This window comes from Schistocerca americana, chromosome 1 (genome assembly GCF_021461395.2).
Source record: "Schistocerca americana isolate TAMUIC-IGC-003095 chromosome 1, iqSchAmer2.1, whole genome shotgun sequence".
Taxonomy (NCBI): domain Eukaryota; kingdom Metazoa; phylum Arthropoda; class Insecta; order Orthoptera; family Acrididae; genus Schistocerca; species Schistocerca americana.
The window spans coordinates 1,268,048,880-1,268,058,962 of NC_060119.1; the positions used below are offsets into that span (position 1 = coordinate 1,268,048,880).

At 49.4% G+C, this 10,083-nt stretch overlaps 1 non-coding gene across 1 annotated transcript; it reads right to left on the reverse strand.

Annotated features, from left to right (window-relative positions):
• Positions 1-2,047: 2,047 nt before the first annotated feature.
• Positions 2,048-2,167, reverse strand: LOC124559072. The gene has a single exon (XR_006968864.1). It is a non-coding gene; the product is annotated as a 5S ribosomal RNA (ribosomal RNA).
• Positions 2,168-10,083: the final 7,916 nt, after the last annotated feature.

Consider the following 10,083-nt stretch of genomic DNA (forward strand, 5'->3'; position numbering starts at 1 on the left):
TCTTGGGTCCTCTATGTACACGACGGACAAAATGTACACCACGTCGTTCCAAGTCGGCTCTCAGCTCGTCATCAGATTGTAACAAGAGGTCACGATGGTAAATAATCCCCTGGACCATATTTAAGCTACTGTGGGGAGTGACGGTAACAGGGACGTCACCCAGCTTATCACACAAGGGCAACGCTTGTGACTGGGCTGGGGAGGACGTCTTGAGGAGGGTGGACCCATTCCTCATTTTAGACAACCCTGCCACTTCCCCAAACTTATCCTCCAGGTGTTCCACAAAAAACAGAGGCTTCGTCATGGGAAAGGAGTCACCATCAGTCCTGCTGCAGACAAGGTATTGCGGTACGTAAGGCTCCCGCTTGGCACTAGATCGGCGTCCCTCCCATGGCGCAGCCAACGAGGGGAACGTCTGAGGGTCATATTGTGCAGCATCGAAGTCGACTCTACCACGCTTAGAGACGCTGGTGGCCGTGCGACCACCAGCTTGGTGTGATTTATTGCGCTTCATTGCGCCACATCCGCCCAGATGCCACCTACTCTGAACGAGGGCTCTCCCCAAGGGCGCCACCCAGCCAAAGCAACGGGTACCTGGCCGATATCCCGTTGCCCGGAGTCCCCGTGCCCCAGACAAGATGGGCACATACTCCTTGGCATGCATGGGGAGGAAACAGCTCTGGCATTTGTAGTGCGATCCCTGCGTGGTCAGGGGGCTACCACCAAGAGGGTACATGACGACCCCACCACAACGGACTGGCTACCGTGCTGGATTTTAGGTGTTGAAAGGGTCCACAACTGTCGTAGGCGCTAAGAAGAAGAGTGCGCACAAGGCGAGAAGGAGACAACCCAGAAGATGTTGGGCGTAGTCCCCCCCCCCCCCCCCCCCCACACGACAATAGGTAACATGCAAGATGGTGGAGAATGTTGGACCAATAGCAAAACACCACGTAAGGTGTCCTTCCCCAAATGGCACGCACTAACAACGGAAATTTGGAAAAAAAACGAGGTCAAACCCAAGAGGGGACCATCACAGAAGGCCGAAACGTTTGAGACTCCTTTTAGTCGCCTCTTACGACAGGCAGAAATACCGCGGGACTATTCTTACCCCCGAACCCGCAGGGGGAACAGTCGCAAGTGAAACACGTGGTAAAGACAAATTGTCAACCTGCACGGTAGCCGCAGCTTGTGCAGAAACGTCAGACTCAGAAACAATGGCACCATCAGGAGTGGACACATCCATGGCAACCGCGGCGTCAGCAAGGGTAGCATCGGCCACGCGCCGCGCGGGTGCAGGGGGGGGGGGGGGGGGGGGGGGGGCTGTACCTAAGACCGTAGCGGCGACTGAGGCAAAGCTGGCCCCGCGCAAACCGTCGTCAATCGGTAATTGAGCAGGCCGTTTACGTTTCGGACAGTCTTCGCGGTAATGACCAACGCCACTGCAAAATGAACAAGTTTCAGGCTGTCCACCATAAGTCACAAACGCACGGTGGCCGTTGACCAAGATAAAGGACGGAATGTGTTGTCTGACAACCATTTTCACACTCTGCACACCGTTTTCGACTTGAAACAAGTATGCGGAGCACTACTTTTCCTTAATCACTGACAAAACAGTACCATACGGCCGCAAATAACGTGAAATGGTATCATTCCGAATCTCAAAGGGCAAATTAAATATACGAATTTGCCTACCGCGACACAGTAACTTTACTAATCTTACCGTCAAGATGTCGAAATTTACGCACACCATCATTTACAGACACAACAGTATCACACATATCAGGAGATCTCAATTTTAAAAACACTGAATTAAGGAACGTGTCAAACTGTATGCCAAGAACGTCATCGTGCGTTAACATTAAGTCTTCTAGTATCCAACGGTGAATTTCAAAGGCCGAAGGTTTATCAACGGAACGATCAAATTCACATTGCAGGTTATTCTGTCTTTCCTCACTGTCATCGTACAGCATTTCCATTACTTTCAGTCAGGTAGAAAAACAAGCCACGAGGCAGAGGAAGCAGACGAACGCCAAGGCACCGCCGGCCAGTCGCTCGGCACCGAGGTGTTCCCAGGCGGTCACCCATCCAAGTACTAACCGGGCCCGATGTTGCTTAACTTCGGTGATCGGACGAGAACCGGTGTATTCAACATGGTATGGCCGTTGGCGTCCTTATACTGTAGCCGCGCCACAGAAGAAGCGTTCGCCTCTTCTCCCAACACACGCAATCGCCGCTTTCCGTGGCACATTTGACGCAAAGCATGTCTTTCCACCTCGAAGGTGGCGCGGAGTGCGCGCTCGCCTCGGCGTCTCATAGGCGACTGCCGAACCAAGGTGAGGCGCACAACACAGCTGCTGGATGCACCGCCTGTCATTCGTTTGGTGCGTGCGGCCTCCGACACTCGCGGGCGACGCATCTTGTAGGGCTTGCGCGCGGCCGGGCGGCGGGGGGACTGCGCGGGGTGTGACGGTGTCCTGTGGGACCGACGGAAGCTTTCTCACCTGCCTGACACGCGCTGCGCTTCCAGATATTTGCGTAATTTGCGCGGTGCATTCTCGCCTGTCGTGTCGCCTCCCCTTCCGTCCCGACTTTGCTCGACTGCCGCTCGCTGCCGCTCGGGTCGCGGCCCATATGACAGCACAAGCACGAGAAACATCTGCGAGACGCCGTGGGCGGCCGTACCGCAGCTAATAGAGCAGCTCTGTGCCGGGGAGAGGTGCGAAAACTAGGACAGAAGACACAGGCGCTTCGCCAAAGCATCCATCTCTTCTAGCGGCGAAAGATAAATTTCTGTTTACAAATTTGCAGTTGTACACCGCTACAAAACAATAAGCCCTGACGTATTTCAGAACGTTTCTGTCCTTTCATACTGTTTTGTTACTTACAGAGACACTTTGTAAACCTTCCTTGGCACTCTCTTCTTCAAACTGAGTTCCTTAATATCGTATCTTATGTTTATTACAACAGTTTTAAATCATTGTGGAAACATGTTTGTGACATCGGAAAGGTAGCATGAAAAGAGGGCTGGCAGGGGCAGCGACAAAAAAGCAAAAAATGAAGTCAGCCAGAACTCCCAGGCTGTCACCCATCTGAGTACTAACGTCGTTGCTTATCTTCGGTGATCGGTCCAGAACAGTTGTGGTTTTTTTTTTTTCTTTGTTTAATTTATTTATTTTGTTAGTTTTTGGAATTTAGCACTGCTACAAAACAGTAGGCTCTGAGTCATTTCAAGAACACATGTGTCGATTCGTAGTGTTTCGTTACTTTCAAGGAGTTCCTAGCACTCCTCCTTCGCGCATTCTTGCTCAAACTGAGTTCATTACTGTAATTCCGTATCTTACGTTTAATACAGTAGTTTAAAATGCTTGAGGAAGCATCACTGTCACACCGAGAGTTAGTATGAAAAGAGGGCTGGCAGGTGTAGCGACGTAAAAAGGAAAAATGAGATAGATCCAACAGCCCTGCCTTTACGCTCTCCATGAATTGCCGTCTTTTGGCGAGCTTCAATGGCTATAAAAGTTACTGGTGGCTCCCTCGAGGTGAACCGGTGTACGCTGTTCAACGGTCGGCTTCATCGGCGAGGGACACATGTGGCAATTAGGCAGTGTGGCGTCCTGGACATGTAACAAAAGGGAAATATTCCTCCAATGTGTGAGAAACGAAAGTTGAGAATGCCTCCCATTGATACGAAAAAAAAACAAAAAAAAAATTGAAAGAAAAGACGGATTCACGCCGTAACAACCGACGGTGACTACGGTGACTACGGTCAAAAGGGAACACAAAACATTCAAACGCAACCAGGACGATGCATCCACCGGAAAAGAAAAGCCATTGTTGAACACCAATAAGGAAAACTCCACGTTGCAAAACGAGAAACACCGGTAGACACCGGCAGTCAAACCAAACGAGAAGGTACGAGACGTGGCATCCACGGAAACACACTTAAACACACGGTGGGGTGTAGTTACCGTGTACGTGAAATGTAGAATCCAGAAAGAAACTATGAGGAAAGCCCACACCAATATTTTTTTTTATGTCGAATTCAAACGGTCGGGCAACGAGCGTGGCAGGCAGGCGGCGGCAATGAGGGCAGGGGTCAATGAGCCTGAGGTCTGGCCACAGTGCCGCCCCCACACCCGTCACCACTCATATGGACCGTAAAACAATGTTTCGGGACACCGGTGGTAAATTCCACACCGACAAAAAGTCCAAAGAGTGTCGAACACAGAAACGTGACGAGAATTTGGAGTGCTCCACAATAAAAGAAATGAAAAAAATGAAGAAAAACGCAAACAGTCACCACCAGGAATTATAACCGAAACATCAGTAAAGAATCACGTCTCGCCACAAACGGGAAAAATAATTAATACTGACAGACATGCCAAACAAGAAGTTTGCCAATAACGTCCAGAAAAAACTGAAAAGACTTCTGATTTCGTTCGGTAGTCAAGTTTCGTCAATTTTTCGTTCCAGAAAAAGTAGAGAAAGTCGCATTAATTCATAATGTGTCGCTCAAGGGCAATAGAAAATATGAGAGAATAACGTCCAAGTTACGCAGGTAGTAACATTCGTGCAAAAGCATGCGCTAGTGCGACCTGCAAAAAATTTCCAAAATTTCGCCGATAGTGTGGCGATGTCTGAATCTGAGTATGTTGGGTCCATAAAAATGCAAGGAAGTCCAAATCGTTACACAGCTTTAAGGAGAATATAGCAAAAACTGTGTGGCCAAAGATCCACACCGTGGCATTTCGCTTGGTGGTGGGGTAGACGACACACTGCGGAATTAATAAATCATCCACAGTAACGGCTCGAGTGTCCACCCTCTGAATCAGACGGATCATATCCCTGGCGACGTCCCAAACACGGCGGGAGCGGTCACACGCAAAGCGGTGTTCGAGAGTATCGTCGGCAGTACACACGTCACACACTCCAGACGGGATAAGATTAATGGAATGAAGTTTGGAGTTGGTGGGGAAGGTGCGATGCACCACCTTGTACCACACAGCGTGTATGGAGGCCGGGAGAACTGGGTTGGCGAGGTTTTGCCACACCGCCACCCAGTTGCAGCGTGGCAATCGATACTCCCACTTGCAGCGAATAGGAGGTCCGCGGAAAGCATTGCAGACAGCGCCAACCGTGTGGGCGGAGATGTCACAAAGCGTCAGGTAACTGTTATCGAAATAGTAGCGGCGCACGTAAGAAAGATAAAACGGGATGTGCGACACACAAACAGGTGCCACTTCAGAATGAGGACGAAATGATTAAAAACAACCGCGGTGGGACTGCAAGGTGCCTTCTGCATAACAGCGGTAATTCGCTTCCAAAAAAGTGCCGCACATTTGGCGGAAAAATCGACGAGTCCCAAACCGCTGTCGGACAGGCCCAAGGTGCAGACAGCATGCGATACCTTAAAAATCTTCCCCCTCCGTAAAAACCAGTAAACCGCCTGTTTCATGGCGCGCCCCAACTGCTTGGGTACCGGGAGAACCTGCTCAAGGTACCACGCCCTAGCCAAGATGTTAACATTTATTAAATGCACCTTTTCCCGAAGGGCCAAATTTCGGGCCGCATAGATCTTTGCAACGGCACGAATCCGATGCAGCGTAGGCCGCCAATTTAATGCTTCAACCTGCTGTGGGTTCGAAGATAAAAGGACCCCAAGAACTTTATGCTGCTGCTGTACACAAAACCAGTCCCAACGAAGGGTACGTGCGCGGGCGGTGAGCGGTAAAAGAACAGTTTTCCGGGTATTGACAACCGCCCCCGTAGCTTGTTCAAAGTTGTGCAGGACAACTTGCAACCTGTCAACATCGTCGAAATGCTCAATAAATACGCAAAGGTCATCAGCGTATGCTTTACAAATCAATCTGGTAGCCCCCATCTGATTGCAGCAACATTCCTGACTGATATAGCGGAGGAGGGGATCCAGCGCAATGGCAAAAAGCGCCATGGAAAGCGGACACCCCTGCCGCACGGAGCGACCCACACGAAAAGCAGGAGTAAGACGACCATTAACACAGATACGTGACGTAGCATTGTGCAACACATGCGTCACTAATTTGGTAAATTTATAACCAAACCTCATGCGTACCAAAACCTGACGCAAATAAAAATGACTAATACGGTCAAAGGCATTCTTAAAATCAACTAATAAAATCGCCGCTGTCCGTAGCCGAGCACTTTTCACATAACCAATACAGTCCCTGTAAGCAAGGATAGCGTCAAAGATATTCCGATCGCGCACCGCACACGTTCGCTGATCACAAAGTACCGCCGGCAAAATGCTTTTAAGTCGTTGAGCGACGCAGCGAGTGACGATCTTGTAATCAACATTTAATAAAGTAATCGGACGGACAGCGTCGATATGTGGCACAGCATTGGATTTGGGAACGAGCGTCACAACCCCCTCCACAAAAGCAGCTGGTACAGTCACACCATTTTGAATATCATTCACCAAATCCACTAAAATCTCACTAAAAAGATGAAAAAATTTCAAATAAAATTCCGCAGGAATCCCATCGGGACCTGGGGACTTCCCTTTGGGACTCCGACGAACGGTGTCGAGAACCTCATCATACGTGAAGGCGTCATTTAAATGATTCCTGTCCGGGCATGTGGTACAGTCTGCAAAAAATCTCGCAACGCGTCGGAATCCTCGTCAACACCACGGAAAAGCGAATCGAAATGTTCAAAAATATCGGTTTCAATTTCCGACTGTACAGAGGTTAGACCGCCGTTTCGCAGCTGCCAAACATTAATGCTCAAACGTTCGCGGCGTTTGCGTTCCCTGTTTAAATGGTAACTGGACAAAGGTTCCCCAGTAACAAGTCCTGCAGGCTGACTTCGGACGGTCACCCCATCACTAACGGCACGCTTGTCAAGTAAAAGCTTAGCTTGAAATCGCTTCAGAGTAGTCAACAACTCGGGCTGTGACGTCACTCGCAACGTCAAGTCTCGTAAACAAGCCTGGCGGAAGCGAGCTGTCGCCCGAAGCCAGCGTGCCGCCTCACGGCTGTAATCGATTAAAAAGTTGCGAATCGCCGGCCTAGCGATCCCAACCCACCACTCAATGGTGCTACTATGAACGCCTCGAGTCTGCAGCAACCTTGGCCACATACGGCTAAAACGAGTCACAAAATGGTCGTCATTGAATAAACTACAATTGAACTTCCACAGATTGGTACGACGAGGAAAACACAATCGAGGTAATAAAAGACGACAGGAGTAACTGGAGTGGTCGGAAAATACGACAGGAGTCACGTCAGCACGACAAACACGGGCAGACAACCGCCTAGACACACAAATCCGATCGAGGCGGCTACGCCCGGTACCGGTGGTGGTGGTTGTTGGGACGTTTAAGGGGGACTAAACAGCGAAGGTCATCAGTCCCCCATTCCAAAATCAGGCGAGCCGAAAATCGACGGAGCAGGTAAAAACCAAACGGGGAGGAAACGTCCCCCCAGGCGCTAAAAGAACACAAATGCAGCATCAAACACTACAGACAAGAACAGGACAGAGGAACAGCAGACAGAAAGAAACAGAAGAAAGGAAGATGGCCGGAGACTGGTTGACTGACCACGAGAACAAAAATGGGAAAGAGTCAACCATCTCACGGCACACCAGAACAGCAACAGACACAAGGACAAAAGACACAGAAAGGGAAAGGTGCAGGACCTCCCTAAATCGAACCGTAAAACGGACTACCACGGATAAAATTTAAAACGTCATCAGCCATGGAGGCATCGTCGGATAAAACCAGAGCCAAAGTGCCCGGGAGATTAAAAGATTGCCGGAGTGTGCGCAGTCGAGGACACTCCAGCAAAATGTGGCCGACCATCAGCCGGGACCCACACCGACACAGGGGGGGGGGGGGGGGGGGGGATCCTCCTGACGCAACAGATGGCCATGCGTCAGGTACTTATGGCCGATGCGCAGCCGACACAGGATAACAGAGTCCCTGCGAGAAGCCCGCAGGGAGGAACGCCACACAGCGGTCGTCTCCTTGGGAGCCTGCAGTTTATTCGGGGCTGTCATGCCATGCCCGGTACCGTAAAAATAGGTAAAGTAGGTGAAATCCGGGTGTAAAACACGCCACGTGTCGAGCAATTGAAAACTAGTGACTAAAGCATCCAGTTCGTGACATTTGTTCGGACGCGGCTCTTGATCTCTGTCGTCTAAGACACAATTAAAATCACCCCCGACGATAAAAGTACCGACATTCCTGGATAAAAGCTGACAAATATCTACCATAAAATTCAGCCCTGGCCGGTTTAACATTTCCCGACGGAGCGTACACATTGACAAACACAATGCCAAAAATGGTACAAGCAACAGCGCGACCGTTCGGTAAAATGTCAACGTTAGATATTGGTAAACCAGAACGCACTAAAATAGCAGTGCCCGTATCATGATCAGGGGCAACATTATCAATCACAATAAACAAACCAGCTATTTTTGCGTGATTTTACCGCTTTTAAAGATTAAAGGGACCAAACTGCAAAGGTCATCGGTCCCTTGTTTCATAAAAACACAGAGCACAGTGAAACTATCCACCAGTCAGGCGAAGCACTAAAAGAAAAATTCCGGGGGAAGAAAAGCCCCAAGGTCCATAGTAAGACAACACGGAAAACAGAGCACAGCAACAAAAACAACATAGAGAACAAAGGCAGAAGGAATTAAAACTCCACAGCAGAGGACTGTGGCTGGCCGATCACGAAAATAATAGGATGAGCCAGCCACTCTGCAACACAAAACCTCCAGCCTAAAAGATTAGGGTGGAGTCGAATGACAACACAAAACTAAGTAAAATATACAGCACAAAAGAGGGTGACGCAATAAAATTGGAGGGACCTATAAAAGCCACTTGCTCGAATAAAACGTAAAACACGATCTGCCATAGAGACATCGTCACCTAAAAGAGATGCAGCGCTCCTTGCCGGACGGCTGCAGTGTTTACACCGCAGAGCTAACAGCTATTTTTCGTGCCCTTGAGCGTATTTGTACCAGCACTGGAGAGTCCTTCGTCATTTGCAGTGACTCGCTCAGTAGTCTGCAGGCTCTTGACCAGTGCTACCCGCGCCATCCCATTGTTGTGGCCATCCAGGAGTCCGTTCATGCTCTTGAACAGCGTGGACGTTCAGTGGTGTTCATATGGACCCCGGGACACGCCGGGATAGCAGGAAACGAACTCGCTGACAAGTTAGCCAAAGAAGTGAAACGTCCCCTTTGAAGAATTATACACGACTGTGCTTAAACTGATACACAATATTTTTTAGCGCAACGCAATCTGACTTTCAAAAATCCCTACAAAAGAATGGCCCTAACTAACATTAACCTATACGTTTCACAAATCACTTACCTCACAAAAATCTTGGTTACTCGAACTACTGCAATACAGCTAGCACCACTAAAAGATTCAAACTACGGAAGGCACTACCTACTGATAGGGATAGTTAGCAAATGAAAGATATTAATAGAGAACAAACAATGTATTTACCTTAATATCATCAAAAGTCATAATATATATAGGAGTTCATAACATCCATTCTTACAAATATCAAAACTCCGCCATTTCTCTCTCCACATCCACCACTGCTGGCGGCGCACCTCCAACTGCTCAACGCTACGCGCTGTTAACATCCAGCTGCCCAACACTAAAATGGCAGACAACAATGCAAACTAGCCACAGACTGCACACAGCACAGCCAGTGATTTTCATACAGAGCGCTACGTAACGTTGCCAATAAGAAAACATAAACAGCCTACTTACAGAAGCTACCCGCAAACTGCCGTTGGAGATCGGCCTCCTGGCAACTGATCTCCGATCGGTGTTGCGCCGTCGGGTCTTTGGGATGTGGGCAGAGGAATGGCGCACTCTGTCTGCAGCCAACAAGCTGCGGCGAGTAAAGGAGACCACGACTGTGTGGGGTTCCTCCATGCGGGCCTCTCGCAGGGATTCTGTTGTTCTGTAAGTCCGCATGAGCATAAGCGTTCCCCACACAGCCATCAACCATCGAGCCATGTGTATAGATAACCTCCGAGTCATGAAATGCGCCTAGGAGAGCAAGGAATTGGCGGTGCAAG